Below are 17,174 nucleotides of genomic sequence, written 5' to 3'. Positions count from 1 at the left end.
TGACTTACTCTGAGCCAGCATTCTACTTGCATTATACAATCGCACTACTGTGTATTTCACTGAGCCACACGCACTATCCCAGACATTCTCAGTTAGATGTTATGAATTGAGGTACTTGACACAGAGCTCCATGGAAGTGTATATTGGGATTTTGCGTGCAGAGATCAGTATGTTTTTTTGCTCAAATTGTGAACAGGGACTCCCGTTGCGTGATGTTCTAATCCATAAAACTCACCCTCAGCACCAAGCATGTCCCTCGGGAATGAAGATTGCTTGACGGAGCATAGAAGGAACATTCCATTGAAAACATGCCCTTTCGCAGCAGATATCTCAATCTCTCCCGTGCAGATAATGAGAAAATTCATGTCCCTTCTCTTGTCATTTTGGCCTGACCTCTATGCAAATATCGACTAAGTGAATGTTTCAATTAAATGTACATGAGCACAGCCTGAAGACGGAGTGGAGGAGAGCAATGATTGGCCAATCCTGTTACAACTAAAAGCTCTGAAGGCGGAGAATGACTTGCCGACATAACAATTTCTGATTTCTGAAGATACAAAAAAAGATCTGTTTTCATAACAAATTGTTTTCTGAGCTGGGTGGTGTTAACAAGTAATACATCATATCTGAGCTCGATAGCCATTAATCATTTTTCCCACATTCTTCAGCAAAAACAAAGATGAATGCGGAAGAGTCTTCCCCATGTCCAGATTTGATAGGACACTGATTTTGTAATATGCACTAACATAATTGTGCGAAACATATACATCTGACATCCAGTCAATGGAACAGAGGGTGAAAGACAAGGGAAATGTGTCACTAGTGTTCAGACCAACATGATCAAGAAAAAAGTAATTGTAATGATCTTTCATTGTGGTGATGTTTTAATTACTTCCTAGTCTCTTCTCCCTGTTTTGTGCTGTCTTACAGATCCACTGGAATTGTGTCATAGAATCATAGAATTTACAGCGCAGAAGGAGGCCATTCGGCCCATCTAGTCTGCACTAGCCCTTACAAAGAGCAACCCACTCAAGCCCACGTATCAACCCCATCCCCGCAACCCAGCAACCTCCACTTAACCTTTTTGGACTCTAAGGGCAATTTAGCATGGCCAATCCACCTAACCCACACATCTTTGGACTGTGGGAGGAAACCGGAGCACCCGGAGGAAACCCACGCAGACACGGGGAGAACGTGCAGACTCCGCACAGATAGTGACCCAGTCGGGAATCGAACCTGGGATCCTGCAGCTGTGAAGCAATTGTCCTGACAGATTATCTTGTACTGATTTACCAGAGTTACTTCCAATAGCCAGATACATTGAAGAAAACATTGGTCAGCGATGGGCCTGCTCCATTGATACTTTGGTTCGCAATATATGCAAATGTGGCACTTCGGTGGGAGTACAGGAATGCAACTACACTGTGGGACGTTACCTAAGTAATCATTCCCCATTCGTGAGCTTACATGCCAACATTCAGTAGACTATTTGATTAGGGGTGATATCACAGTCAAATCTGATCTTGTCCACTCGATGTCCAGCAGAGGTCACTGAATATTGATCGGTATCAGGGATGTTGGCTACTTTTGCCTCTCCCTTGCCTGGAGGTATACTGAGGCCAGTACTTACCCCCCAAATACTCTCCACCTGAGATTAACTCTGTACAGCCCAGATTTAAACCTGGGGTCATCTCAGTATCATGTTGGCTGCATATGCCATTGGGATTGTGGTGAATGTGATTCACACTATATATAGTTGCCAATATCACTCCATGTATATATGTTCGTTATCTACCCATTGTAAGTGCAGTTGCACTATCCGACCACCAGGGGGAGTCGCTCTGGGAGTACGCGAGAGTTTGTACTGGGCTCCTCCCTTGGCTCCGCCCAAGACTCCTCCCCCTGGGACCGATGTATAAAGATCAGTGCCTTAGAGCCAGCCTGCCAGTTCACCTGAACTTCAACAACAAATAGGCTGGCTCTATTGTAAGTGTATTAAAGCCACTGTTCAGATCCAACTACACGTGTTCGCTGAATTGATGTTTCCATCAGGGATGAGCTCCAAATATGTGGTGCACCTGACAAATGGGATTTACTTTTGCAATCAGGCAATAATAAGAATAGTACCAAGGTCCCAGGTTCGATCCCTGCTCTGGGTCACTGTCCGTGTGGAGTTTGCACATTTCACCCCCACAACCCAAAGGTGTGCAGGCTATGTGGATCGGCCACGCTAAATTTCCCCTTAACTGGAAAAAAAATAATTGGGTACACTAAAGTAAAAAAAAAAGAATAAGAATAGGTTAGATGGAAATAGGCCCCCAAAATCTACCATAGTGCCGGCAAAATGTCTGTGGAACAGGTTCAAACTCAGCCATAGTTTCTTGGATGGTCTTGAGGGAGCTACAATCCCCACATAACTTTGCAATACCATCAACACAAAGTAGAGTTGAGAACATAAGAAGGAGGAGCAAGAGTAGGCAATTCAGCCCCTCAAAACCATTCCGCCATTCAATACAATCATAGCTCCTCTTGGACTCAACTCCACTTTTCTCCCCATTCTCCATAACCCTTCATTCAGCCCATTACTAATTAAAAATCTGTCTCCTTAAATTTACTCAATGCCCTGGCATCCACCGCACTCTGGGATAGTGAATTCCACAGATTCACAACCCTTTGAGAGAAATAATTTCTCCTCATCTGTTTTAAATCTGCTCCCCCTTATCCCAAAGCTATGACCTCTCATTCTAGATTGCCCCACAAGAGGAAGCATTCTCTCTATCTCTATTTTGTCAATATCTTTTATCATCTTATATATCATATAAGGTGGGGTTGCTGAGTTACAGGGATGGGGTGGAGGCTGAAGTGGAGTGCTCTTTCCAAGGGCCGGTGCAGACTCGATGGGCCAAATGGCCTCCTTCTGAATTGTAAATTCTATGATTCTATACCTGAATTAGATCTCCTTTCATTCTTCTAAGCTCGAGAGAGTACAGGTCTAAACTGCCCTATCTCTCTTCATAAGACAAACCTCTCGGGCGGGATTCTCCGTCAGCTGACGCCGAAATCGGGAAAGGTGATTGGGCGGTAATCGGTTCTGACGCCAAAATCGCGGCAGGTACCAATTTGACACCAAATCGCAATGCTCCATCACCTTGACAGCGGCATCCCTGCGTTCTGGTACGCACGTGCAGTAAACACTGTTTGCATATCATTAGCGGGCCGGACCCCGTATTCTCCGGGGCCTACGCAACTCTCCACCTCCGATGGGCAGAGTTCCCCATGGTTCACTTGTGCTTTTAAAAATCGTGAAACCGGTGTGGCGGCTGCTGAGGGAGAGAGAGGGGGAATGGAAGGTGTCCAACATCGCCATAGTTTGCTGACAATTGTGCCGCTGGCCGTGGGGTTGGCCAGGAGGTGGGCTGGGGGGTCAGGGCGGACGAGCACAGAGCACCATTGCCGCAGCCGGCAAGGCGGCCATGCAGCTGCGCACACCGCTAACAGCCCACTTTGAACCTAGTGCCACAGGTCATATAGGTGTCCCTCCAGGGCTCCCCCCTGCTGCCGTCTGGCCCCAGCCGACCCATCAGCTGTATGGGCGCACTCCAGCACAACCAGTGCCATCTTTTTAGCTGGGATAAGTGTGTGTGGGGATTGTAATGTGTATGTGTGGCTGCAGCTCGTCAGCCTCCCGAGAGTCGATCACGGACCCTGTGCATTGCGGTGCGAGCTCCTCAATGGTAGTGGAATTGGTCCAGGTGCGGCGCAGGTTGTTCTGTCATAAAAGTCCAGGGAATCTGCGTTGGCGTCAACACTTCAGGCTGAGTTCTCCGATTCTGCAGCTATGTCTGTGGGATTGTGTGGTCTTGCGACCAAAAGGTTAGCGCCCAATGGGGGGGGCGAGCAGCCATGCCGCATAAAGCCCCCGCCTTTACCTGGTGATATGGACGCAGAATAGCCAGGTCTGTGACCGGGCATGCGCACGGCGGCAGCCTGTGGCAGCCGTGCTGTACAACATGAACCAAGCCTGCCAAAAACTGCCCCCCTGTTACCCTGCCACTCCCGGACCACCACCTACCAGTCCCCCCCAGCCCCCGCCGAAGCCCCCCCCCCCCCCGCTAGCGGAACGGCTCCCCCCCCTGAGTGTGGCGGTGCTGAACACGGTCCACAGCCGCCACGCTAGGTCCCTGAGAAATGAGAGGACACGCGCCCCACGCCATCGGGGACTCAGACCATCGGGGGGGGGGGGGGGGGGGGGGGGCTGAGCATTGGAGGAGGGCCTCAGGTGACATCCTGAGGCCGACCTGACGGCGTGCAGCGTACTCCTCGAGTATGCCATTTTTGAGGGGGCGGAGCACTGGAAAAACAGCAGCGTCGCCGTTTCCGGCGTAAAAATGGATTCTCCGGCTGATCGCCGATCGCAATTTCGGCGTCGGGGATTGGAGAATCCACCCCATAGTCTCAGAAACGGAGAATTCCACCCCTCATCTCTGAAATCAATCTAGTGAACCTCCTCTGAACTGCCTCTAATGCAACTGCACCCCTCCTCCAATAAGGGGTCTAGACTGTACACAGTACTCCAGGTGCGGTCTCACCAATACCTTGTGCAGTTGCAGCAACACTTTCCTACATTAATACTCTATTCCTTTTGCTATAAAGGCCACAATTCCATTTACCTTCCTTATTACCAGCTGTTCCTGCATGCTAGTTTTCTGTGATTGGTGCGTGAGGATACCCAGAACCCTCTGCACCAAGGTTTCTCTCCATTTAGATAATAAGTTGCCTTTCACGACCAAAATGGATGACCTCACACTTACCCACATTAAACGCTATCTGCCAAATTTTGGCGCGCTCACCGAACCTATCTATATCCATTTGTAAATTCCTTATTTCCTCGTTGTAATTTGGCTATGGTACCTTCTATCCCTACATCCAAGTCATTAATATAGATTGTAAATAGTTGGGGCCCCGAGGACCGAGCCCTGTGGCACCCTACTGGTTACAATATGACAGCCAGTAAAAGACCCATTGATCTCAACTCTCTGCCTTCTGTCGTTAGCCAGTCTTTTATCCAAGATAATAAGTTACCCTTAATCTCATGTGATCTTACCTTGTTATTAATCTGTGTGGCACTTTATCTGGAAGTCCAGATGTACTACATCTACAGGATCCCCATTATCCACTTGGCTTGTTATATCTTCAAAGAAGGGCCTGTACTGTGCTGTACAGTTCTATGTTCTATGTAACTCCAGCAAATTAGTCAAACACAATTTACCCTTCATCAAACCATGCTGACTCTGATGGATTGCATCTTAACTTTCTAAATGTCCTGTTATTACTTCCATTATTATGGATTATAACAATTACTTCCATAATAATGGATTTTAACAATTTCCCAATGACAGATGTTAAACTAACTGGTCAATAGTTCCCTACTTCTTGCCTCCTTCCCTTTTTTCATTGGGCTGGATCGGCAAGGCCCAAATCACGTTTCATTCCAATGTAAAGGCATGTTGAGATTGTTCCTGTCAGGGTTCCCATTAGAAAAATTTACATCTAATGATTAGGCCTCAATGCCAGACAATCTCCCCTACCTTGCCGTTACATTATCCATTCACTTCAACGTGAGGGCACGCCGACTTGAATTATAACAGGGGGGAGAGAGAGTGGCGTTAGTGGTATTGAAATGAAAAATGAAATGAAAATCGCTTATTGCCACGAGTAGGCTTCAAATGAAGTTACTGTGAAAAGCCCCTAGTCGCCACATTCCGGCACCTGTTCGGGGAGGCTGTTACGGGAATTGAACCGTGCTGGTGGCCTGCTTGGTCTGCTTTCAAAGCCAGCGACTTAGCCCAGTGCTAAGCAGCCCCTGTTGTCACTGGACTAGTAATCCAAGGTTTGAATCCCGCCAGGGCAGATGGTGGAATTTGAATTTTTAGGGCAGCACAGTGGTCAGCACAGTTGCTTTATAGCTCCAGGTTCAATTCCCGGCTTGGGTCACTGTCTGTGCGGAGTCTGCACGTTCTCCCCGTGTCTGCATGGGTTTCCTCCGGGTGCTCCGGTTTCCTCCCACAGTCCAAAAGATGTGCGCGTTAGGTGGATTGGCGATGCTTAATTGCCTTTAGTGTCCAAAAAAGGTTGGGTGGGGTTACAGGGATTGGGGGGAGGTCTGGGCTTGGGTAGGGTGCTCTTTCCAAGGGCCGGTGCAGACTCGATGGGCCGAATGGCCTCCTTCTGCACTGTAAATTCTATGATTCTATGAACAGGGATCCCACCACATACACCTGATGGGCAGGCCCACCATGGTCAGTGCCCCCCGGTGCTGCCTGGGCACTATACTGACATTCAGGTGGCAGTGCCTCGGGGCAGTGCTGTGGATTGGGTGTTGCATGAGGGGTATTTTCTCTGTACTTTTTTGTATTGGGGCAGCCTTCAAAAATGGCTTCCCGATCTTCAAAATGCTAAGTTGCTGGTGGGGCAGGCTTAATCAGAGCCTGCACTGCCAGCGTGATGTCATGGGGCCTGTTCCCTCAATTGTTTCTAATTAAGTGCCTGACAATATGGCGGAGAAGGCCCTCATTCGGGCCGACGACTTCAATGCTGCTTTACCCACCCGCTGCAACACCCTGCATTCAAATGGAAAATTCTGCCCATTGTGTTTGGAAGTGAAGAAAAAATATAGTTTTGAACCCTGGAGATAATGCAGAGAATACACTTGAGAACCCAGGGACACAGAAAGGCTCAAATCTGCAAATTGTTGCTGAAAAAAGAACAAAAGAAAAGTGCAGGTAGACTGCAAGTGAAATACTGGCTGCAGAGAGAAGACACAGCTAAGAAAGGTATACAGAAATGTTCTAACCTGCAGACATCTTCTGCAAAAGAACTAAGAAAAAGCAGATTCAAAAGGCTGCAAGTAAATTACTGAGTGAGCAAAAATGGTTGCAGTAAATTTTCCACTTGAAATGAACAGGGCAATGTGGAAAAACTGGTAGTCTTTCTCCTTACAATGTCAAAAAACTATGTGACTGCAACAGGCTTAATTAATAAGTTTGAAAAGATAAGAGTAGGTACACTTTTATCACTGCTGGAGAGGGATTTCTATAAAGTGTTTACCACTCTAAAGGAGCAGTTATTCTGAATGGCATGAATGCATATTTTGAACCCAGAGTTAATGTTACATATAAACAACATATATTCAATATTAGAGTTCAGGGTGAAAACGAGACCATTGAATAGTACGTGACTGCAGTACTGCAGTAATATTGGCTGAATCATGTGAATTCAGACAGCTAAAAGATGATCTGATTAAAGATAAATCAGTCTCAGGCATGAGAGATCCTCTGACTAGAGTAAGTCTACTGAAAGATGAGGACCTGATGCTAAAGAAATCGATAGACATGTGGAAGTTGTGAAAAATCACTCCAGTATACGTATGACAGCGCAGGCTAGGAGATACATTATTACTGAGAGACAATCCAAGCCAAAAAATCAGAGCAATCATAGACAAAAGTTGGATGTGGAGGGCATCGTGCGCAGGAAAAGGAGGGAAAGCATTGTTTTAACTGCAAGAAGCAGAATCGTTTAACATACAAATGATGGGCCAAAAGAAGCAAAAAGTTTATACAGGTAATCACGAGTGAGATATCAGCTAATGAGTCTGAGGAAGAATTACACATGATACAGCAGGTTGGTTCAGTCAAGCCTACAGAAGACAAATGTGGCTGTTAGAATGATGATCACAGAGGGAGAGTATCAAGTATAATATAATCTTTCTTATTGTCACAAGTAGGCATACATTAACACTGCAATGAAGTTACTGTGAAAAGCCCCTGGTCGCCACAGACAGCACCTGTTCGGGTATACTGAGGGAGAATTCAGAATGTCCAATTCACCTACCAAGCACATCTTTCGAGACTTGTGGGAGGAAACCAGAGCACCCGTAGGAAACCCTCGAAGACACGGGGAGAACGTGCAGACTTCACACAGACAGTGACCCAAGCCGGAACCGAACCTGGGACTCTGGCACTGTGAAGCGATAGTGCTGACCACCATGCTACTGTGCTGCCCATAATCTTTATTGTCACAAGTAGGCTTACATTAACACTGCGATGAAGTTACTGTGAAAAGCCCCTCATCGCCACATTCTGGTGTCTGTTCGGATTCACAGAGGGATAATTCAGAATGCCCAAATCATCTAACAAGCACATCTTTTAGGTCTTATGGGAGAAAACCGGAGCACCCGGAGAAAACCCACGCTAACACTGGGAGAACGTGTAGATTCCACACAGACAGTGACCCAAGCTGGAAATTGAACATGAGACCGTAGCTCTGTCAAGCAACAGTGCTAACCACTGTGCTACCATGCTAGACTTGCTGTACCATGAGCAAGCAATGCCAGATAGGCACAAGTCCATTATGCACTACAATAACCTTCACAGCTCTGTGTGACGTGGCTGAAAATGGAAATCTGAAAATGAAGCCTTCGAAAATGAGATTGAAGCTGTATGATGGCACAAAACTCATACTGAGAGGACAAATTAGTCTGACGGCTAATGCAATGGCAAGAACAAAGAGATTGAGTTCCAATTCATGGATGGGATGTAACGGCATCTCAGCTGAAGCAATGTAGAGCTGAGACTGGTAACTCTGAATGAGCCAACGAGGTGCAGCAAAAGATCCCAGAGAAAGGGCAGTAAAAGAACCCAGATAGGAAGAAACAAAAGACTCCAGAGTGAGGAAGACAGACTCCTCAGAGAGTGGGAGACAACATTCAAGTGAGCCACAAGGTGGTTGCAGAACACATCAGTGCAATGAAATGTACAAGCTGAAGGCTCAGCTCCACAGGAAAATGTTCACATCAGAGCTGAACTGGAAGACTTTAAGAGCAAGATTCCAGCTGAGTATATAGGTGAAACGCATGAAAAACTGAATTCTTCAATGACGCAAGCTGAGCAAGATTGGGAGCAACACATTTCAGAAATGACACAAAGGTGCAAGGAGGAAAGAAAGACCCATAATTCCACAGTTGGCAACTCAAGGCAAGAGTTTAATAAATGCAACCAGATATGCAGGCTCAACCACTGGCACAAACACTCTACCAGTGAAGCTGCTCCTTCACTGTAATTGGCTGAACTGAAGAAGGGGGTCTCACTAACTGTACTGCGTGTTGAACTATCATCAATCTCAGAGATCCATGTGTCTCCAACAACTGCAATGGAACAACAACAGTCACCAGTCCAATAGGTGCCATAGGAACTGCACTTTCCAGACAAGGAAAATCACCGAGACGTCAAGACAATGTCAGTGTTCTCAGGGACCGCAATTTGAAGACTATGGTCGGGATTTCCTGCCCACCCCCATGGTGGGCTTTCCCATAGTGAAGGTCGCTCACCATTGGCTGGCTGGCCATTTGCATGGCTCGCCAGCCATGCTGCTGGGGAACCCGTGGGCCAATGCCAATCCGCCACCGGAAAACCCACTGCGGGGGGAGGGGAGGGAACAGAAAAATCCCAGCCCATGTGTTCAGTGACTGATGAATAGAAAAAATAGTTGTTGATGCAAGTGAACAGTGATGTATAGTGGGTAACTCACATTTACACAGGATCAGGCATGCAAGTGCTTGCTAGGAAAAGGGGAATGTTTGTATGTTTTGTTCTATCTCAAAGGGGGATGTTTGGGTTTTGGAACTGCATTCTTCACTGAGTGTACTACCAGTGTCCTGCCTGGCGTGCAACAGTCATGTGACTCTGCCGTGAATCAAGCTGACTGTCGGCTGCCAATTCCGGCCTGTTCAATAAAGCCTCTCACGGAGACAAGACACTGACGAAGACCGCTGTCCTTACACATGAATGAGTTTAATTCAGAACAGCACCAAGCTGAAAATCAATTGAAAGCTCAGAAAAGATCAAACTTCACAGAAGTTGAAACACATCATTCTGATGGAATGGTCAGAGTACAAAGATGATATTCCTTCTGAGATTAAGGAGTGCAGCCATGTCTGAGAATAACTCCCTCATAGATGAGATTCTGTTCAGGAGAAACACAGAAGATGAACACTCACAAATCTTCAAGTCAAGAAAATTCAGTTAGCAGCCAGCATCCACTTGAATAACAGAAAAGAAAGGATCGAGTGGCTAATACATCAACCTCTTCTGAAACTGAAAGATGTGCTCAGTAAAAGATGATTTATTGTAAATATTTTAGAGGTGAGAAGGAGAATGGTAAATTGATGGAAGGAAGGAATGCAAAGAAGAAAGGGGGTGAGGATGAAAGAAGAAGAATGGTGGAAGGAGTATGTTGGTAAGATGAACTGGTCATATTACTTGTCATGTTGCTGAGGAAACCTTGTTCAGTGGTAGGGCAAGTGCAGAGATAGCAGCTGTTTCACCGAAGATGAAACAAATGAATTAAACAGAATTCAACAGAAAAGACTGAAAGAATAGGAAATAGTCAGGGTCAGGTCTGCGTAGATCGGATGCTGTCTTCTGACTTACTGAATATGGTTTAATTGCTGGACTAATATGGTTCTGACAGAGTTAACCATTATTTATTATGGAAAGGGGAACACTCACCATGCAAATAATTACAAACAAACTCACTGTGCAGACAAGCCTTTTCACACACACGCATGTGCAGGCTTTGTGCCAGTGACTATCAATGTCTTTAAGGAAGTGCCAAAACGCCCAACTGAGCTTCTTAAATCACAGAACTGGAACAGCTCTGGGCAACAAATGCAATGAAAGCTGGAAGAGATTGAGTGAAGCAAAATGCTTTTTTTTTTCCAACCCTGAAGGAGATGTGTCTGTTTGTGTGAGAGAGATATATTTATCAAAGTGAGCTACACATTGCAGCTAAGGTTCTCCTTAATTTCCTTCCCAAACCCATTGCTTACTTACAAATTTTGAATTCTCCTGGATTTGTTAACTTTTAGCGGACTTTTCAGCTGTATGGATGTCAGCAGCCATATAAGTCATTGCAGGCTACTCCAGCCACCTCTCAACCAGAAACCACAAATGTAACCTTGAAGCAGGCATCACGGGGTAGTCATCAGGGGATGGAGACCCTGGTTGATGTACTTTTCCCGGACCCTTGCACAGAGGCTGAGGTTAATTTGGAGAGCCCCTGTCCTATTCACCTAAATCAAAATCAACTAAACTTAGTTTATTAAAAGTGCCTTCCAGCTGTCAAGGAAAGGAAAAGTTTACATTGGTGGGGTTAATTTGAGAGTGATCTCAACCTGAAAAAAGAAAGTAAGGATGAGATTGGTCTTTGGCAATTGTAAAAAATGGGCAATAATGCATTGGGAGTCCATTTTATACTTTCCAATTTTCTTCTCTGTTGAAGTCAAGGGGAAATCAGGCTTGTATAAAACAGGTTGCCGATTCACCTTTGCTCATTTTGCGCCACCATCAAAGGCCAATTTCATGCACTGCCCAACTTAAAAAATATGGGAGTAGAAATTGTTGCAAAGGTAGGTTGTTGGCGAATGACATTAATTAAACTTTTATGCTTCCCATCAGCCTACATTTGCGCCACAAATTGCAAGAATGTAAACAGAATAATGGCACAGCAATATCATTGTTCCATGTGAGACCCCATGAACATTGTGCCGAATGAATTATCTCCATGACCAAAGAAATAAAAATATTGAGAAAGAAACAGAATGAAAGACAGAGAAGGAAATAAACTGACCTGGAGTCCCAACAAAATGAAGACAGGGCGAAGAATAAAGGCCTGGATTTTCACTTAGTCGGGAAGACTCGGGAACCCTTTACAAAATGTCCCTATTCCAGGATAGCTGACCTATTCCCGGGCTGGCTGATTTTGGTTAGTTGCTGCCAAATGCCCGCATGCAGCATTCCCAAACTGGCTGGTTCCATTGCAGACATAGGCATCTCCTTCCTACTCCTCTTCAATTTTCATGGAGTCAGGCCAGGTTTTTAAAGAGTCCTTGGTCACCGCCCCTCAGACAAGTCGTGACCTCTTAGTGTGCAGGATAGGTAAGTTCAAAAGGTCTTCCTCATGCCCCTTATATCCAAGCTGTTCCCCATGCCAAGCGATGGAACTTCCAACTCCATTAACCCACCGTATAGTGTCTAGAACCAATGAACCCTACAGTGACAATAGAATGTGTAAAATAAGGCTTTGTTACGAACAGGAAGGGTTTTAATTCAAACATCCCTGATTTCTCCCCTCACCACCCATCCGTGAACAGAAACGTGCTTTGGGTTTGATTTTCCCCTTTATAAGCAGTGGTGGATTTCCCAACCCCTCAGTTTTGATGTGATCCAATTTCTATTAATAACTCCACAGCAAACTTGTGGTAGGGTAATCTCAGAGGGTGAATTGATTTGTACACACACTACACGAGGGTGGTTGCCTTCTTTTCACCCTACAACAAAAGATGGGGGATAGAGAAGGCTTGACTGGAAAAGACCACAGAGTAAGGTGCGGAATTTGCACAGTCTCCCCGTGTCTGTGTGGGTTTCCTCCGGGTGCCCTGGTTTCGTCCAACAGTCCAAAGATGTGCAGGTTAGGTGGATTGACCATGTTAAATTACCCCTTAGTGTCCAAAAGGAGAGGTAGGGTTACTGGGGTGTGGGGATAGGGTGTAGACCTGGGCTTAAGTAGGGTGTTCTTTCTAAGGGTCGAAGCAGACTCGAATGGCCGAATAAAATGGCACTGCAGGGATTCTATGATTAACTGTTTTTTCACATGAGTCTAGAGTCCAGAATCATTCCTTCACCGAGGTCAGCAGGTTGAAAACAGATGCAGCATAATTCACTTTTCCAGTAGAGATTACGGGCGGGATTCATCATTCCCCATCGTCGATTTTGTAATCAGGACGAGAGTCCTTTCTGAGGCTGAAATCAGAAGCGGTGCCTGTTTGACGCAGATTTTGTATCTTCCGCCCCCTCCAAAAAGGCGACCTCGCGTCACGTGCCGCACATCATTGGGACGGTGTTGGCGCGTCACCTGAAGGCCCTCCCCGGTGCTCCGCCCCCGATGGGCTGGGTTCCCGACCGCGCAGTTGACGTGTGGTCTCAGTGGTCGGGTGCCCGGCCTGGTGGCTGCGGACTGTGTCCAGGGCCACCATAGTCGGGTGGGAGCCCTGCTGCTGGCCTGGCTGAGGGAGGGGGTGGGGGGGACGCTGGGAGGACTGGTGGGGGGGGAGTGGGGGGGCACCATATGGCAGGTCAGGTCCGCGCACGGGCATAGACATGGCTATTCTCCAGCGTTTTTATCGTGGGAGCCGGGAGTTTAACTCGCCGTGGCTTCTCGCCCTTCACCAGCCTCAGTATCGGTGAGGGGTTGACGCTGATTTTTTTTGTCGTAAAACGCCGGAGATCCTTAGCACTCAAAATCGGTGAATCCAGCCTTACTTCTATGATGAGCTCGGCACCCAGAGTTGTAGGTGATATTATCAAAGTTCAGAAGTTCCAGTAGAAACAATGTAAATAGGGCCAGATATCCAAATTTGGACCGAGCCCTTTATCTGTGCTGCTGCTTGGTGGATGGAAAGATGGTAAACTGCTTTGCAGTGCAACAAGACAGAAGAAACTGGTTCTCCTAGCTGGTACGGGGGTGGGGTGGGGCTTTCTGTCACATGACTTTCACCTCTCCATTTTGGCTTTGACAAAGGCTATCTGCTCCTTTGTCTGGGTTATTAACAATTCAACTATTAAGAATTTGAAAGGAAGATTTCAGGACTTTTTGTCCCGATAGACTACTAGACACCTGTGGTCATGCCTGTCTTATGAATAATAGATGTATAATTCCCTTTGAATTTGGTCCCTGCAGCCAATATGGATCATTAGAATCTCTTCAGAGATAACAAGGCACAAGTTTCTTTGATGCTGCCAAATTAGTTCCTAATGTTTGAAAATCACAGCCAGACATGGCCTCAGTTATTTTAAAATATCATCGTCCAGTTTTAAAAGTTTAAAATTAGCCATGACAATATACGTATATATTTTATAAAATTGATGTGTGGGATTTTCCACCTGCCCCCCCCCCCCCCCCCCCCATCCCCCCCATCCCCCCATGACATGTTTCAAGGAGGCGGTCCGCTATTGGCTGGTGGCGGGATCATTCAGTCCCGCCCTGTCAATGGGTTTTCCCATGGTTCGTACCCGCCGCTGACAGGGAACTATTGGCAAGGGGGTCACAATTAGCCGGACCGGAAGATTCCACCGCAGGGGAGGACGAAAAATGTTGACAATAGTTTAGCCCGATTTCAGCTTTAAAACTATAATTAATTCATAACTTTCGACTGTGTTGAAAAAGGTAATTTCACGACAAGCCAATAAAAGTGTCAATCATCCAGTGCTTTAAAGTACCAAAGCATTAACAGAAACAACAAAGCTTTGAAACTACTTAATGTTGTGTGAATAAGCATTGTGGAATTGACAGCAGAGATTAGACAGCCTGAGCTGTCAACTGAGAATACATAGGCTTGCCTGTGATCCTAAACAGCCAATAAGCTTGTTGAAACATGTGCAACCCAGAGAAACCATTGCTTGATAGGCAGATTAAGCACTGTATAGAACCAATTAACCCTACAGTGATGGTAGGATGTCTAAAAAAAAAGGCTTTAAAAAAAGTAATTCAATCATAACTTTTTACCATGTGGACAAACCGTTATTTCACTGTACACCAATAATAGTGTTAATCATCCAGGCCCTTTGAAAAGTATCAATAACAAAAAACACAAACCTTTCAAACCACTTAATGTTGTGTAAATAAACATTGTGAAATTGACAGGGGAGATTAGAAAGCCTGACTGGTCAACCAAACATGCACAGTTTGGCTGAGAGCCCTGATAAAACATTAAACTTGTTGAAACAACTGCACCCCAGAGCAAACATTGCTTGATTGACAGCTCAGGCTCTCTGATCTCTGCTGTCAATTGCACAATCTTTCAATTAAAATGCATCTTGATTGGCATCGAGGGTGAAATTTTCTGGAAAAAAAATGACAATGTCATTTTCGGCAAGGAAATTCCTGTTGCTCTTGACAGTACGATCCAGAGCACAATATCCAGGCACATGGAAAAATGCTTTTTCTCCACATGAAACACACCACGCCTGAGGCGCAAAGCCTCTGATTCGCCCTACCGGAGGGTGTCATCTGAGCACTTCAATAAAGGGCACTGCATTTAAACAGCTCCACAATACTTACTCTCACTCAAGCCAGGATGATGGTAGCTAGGAAACCAGCTCCTTGATTTGTGGAACGAAGACTCTGTCGTTTGGAGAGAGGGGCTACAATATTCCCTCGGGATGGCAGGAGGCCCTCCAGCAAGGTGAAAAATTCCACCTGGGAGAGGATGGCAGCTGGTCAGTACCAGCAGCCTGATCAAGAGAACGCTGTGCGATTCAGAAAAAAGACGAATGCCCTCCTCCGATCAGCCAGGGTAAGTACTCCTTGTCTCCTCCCTTCATTCTAACCTTCTGTCACCCCCCCCCCCCCCCCCCGCCCCCGGAATGTCACCTTGATAACACATGCTGCCACCTCACAGGACCCCAGCACCCATCCTACCACCAGCATCCTCAAACCACACCTGGTAGCCCTCAACAGAACCCCTCTCTGCTTAGGCGCAGTGCCCACACATACCAGGTGTCATCCACCTCTGACCCGCCAGGCATCCGGCTCACATTATCCCCATTTGTGTTCCTGTAGGAGAAGCTCGCCCACGACTGCAATGACCAAGAGAAGATGGGCAGTGGGATTCCTAAGTTGAGGATCCCGAACCTCCAGAGGACTCCTGCCAAGGTCATCTCAGGCAACAGGGTGTGGAAGGCAACAGACCACCTCCACTCTGACGCGCATTGCGGAAGCACATCCAGATATAGCAGGAGGAATTGTAGAGGCACAGCATGGGCACGGGTAGTTGGTGGTCATTCTCACTTCTAACATCTGCACATGTCACTGAATTAATTATTATTGCTCTTCACCACCTTAACCCCTCACATTCTTTAACTCCCATCCCAGTGGCATAGCGCCTCTTCCCATCTGGACACAGTTCTTCACACTGGCCCACAATGTCAGGCAGGCAGTTAGGCCGAGTCATTGTGAATGTATCATTCGCAGTGATAGGACAAGGCATGCTTCAATGGACCCTAGACCCTGGCCCCCAATCTCCCTCTCAAGCTAAAGCTCAAAGGAACGTAGGGCCGAAACTCACTCGGACATGGGCTGGGGAGTCAGCGTGCTGGCAGCAGACAGACAGGAGTCAGACATAAGCAGTAGCTTAGGGACATCACAGACCATTTCTCACTGTGAGTCTTCATCACCCTCCTGCATTGACTGGGCAGCAGGCACTCATGGTCTTCCCAGCACAGATCCTTGATGAGTAAGATCTCTGCAACCTTCATCCCCTGGTCGCAGAGGGGTCACAACATCCAGGTTGAAGAGGTTGTTGCACATAATGCCAGGGATCTGTGATTTCCCGAGGATGTAAGTACTATGCACTCTCCCTGGATAACTTGCACACACGGGTACGATTCGCATCTGCTGGTCACACACCAGCTGCATGTTGAGCGAGTGTAACCTCTTTCTGTTTATGCAGGAGACTCCCTGATGCCATGGGGCAGAGAGAGCGACGTGGGTGCAGTCGATCATCCCTTGCACCAGTGGCAAACCAGCTATTGGTGCCGAATCCCGTAGACCTCTCGATTTGCTGGGCCTCGTCCAAGCCCTTGCAGAGAGTGCGTCTGTGACCTCATGGACGCACTTATGGGTGAATACCTGCGAATTACCACACAGGTCTCTAGTGGAGCCTTGGAAAACCCTATTGCATAAAAATTGAGGGCAGCCGTGACCTTCACAACCACAGGAAGCAGGTTTCGCCTCGGCACATGGTGCCAAGTCAACAATGATAGTAGAGGGCCAGTTGTATTTTTTGCCTAGTTAATTATAATTACTGTTGATAATAAAAGGTTACCTATGTTTAAATTTTACAAACCTGGGGACTGTAGTCAACCAAGGCCATAGTTATTAATATCAAATCTAATTTCGCCTGCGATGTGACTTTGGGTCAAGTGGAGCTGGAATTGACCGCACACTGGACCAGGATGCTGCGACACCCTCGGTCTCTTTCTGCGCCTTCGTGCCCCCTGTACAGCTAGTATGGCCTCTGTCCCCTAAGCCTGCCCTGTGACCCCCCTGGTCTCTTGCCA

The sequence above is a fragment of the Scyliorhinus canicula genome, chromosome 15 (assembly GCF_902713615.1).
Source record: "Scyliorhinus canicula chromosome 15, sScyCan1.1, whole genome shotgun sequence".
In the NCBI taxonomy this organism is placed as follows: domain Eukaryota; kingdom Metazoa; phylum Chordata; class Chondrichthyes; order Carcharhiniformes; family Scyliorhinidae; genus Scyliorhinus; species Scyliorhinus canicula.
Note: the sequence above shows the minus strand (reverse complement) of the source record.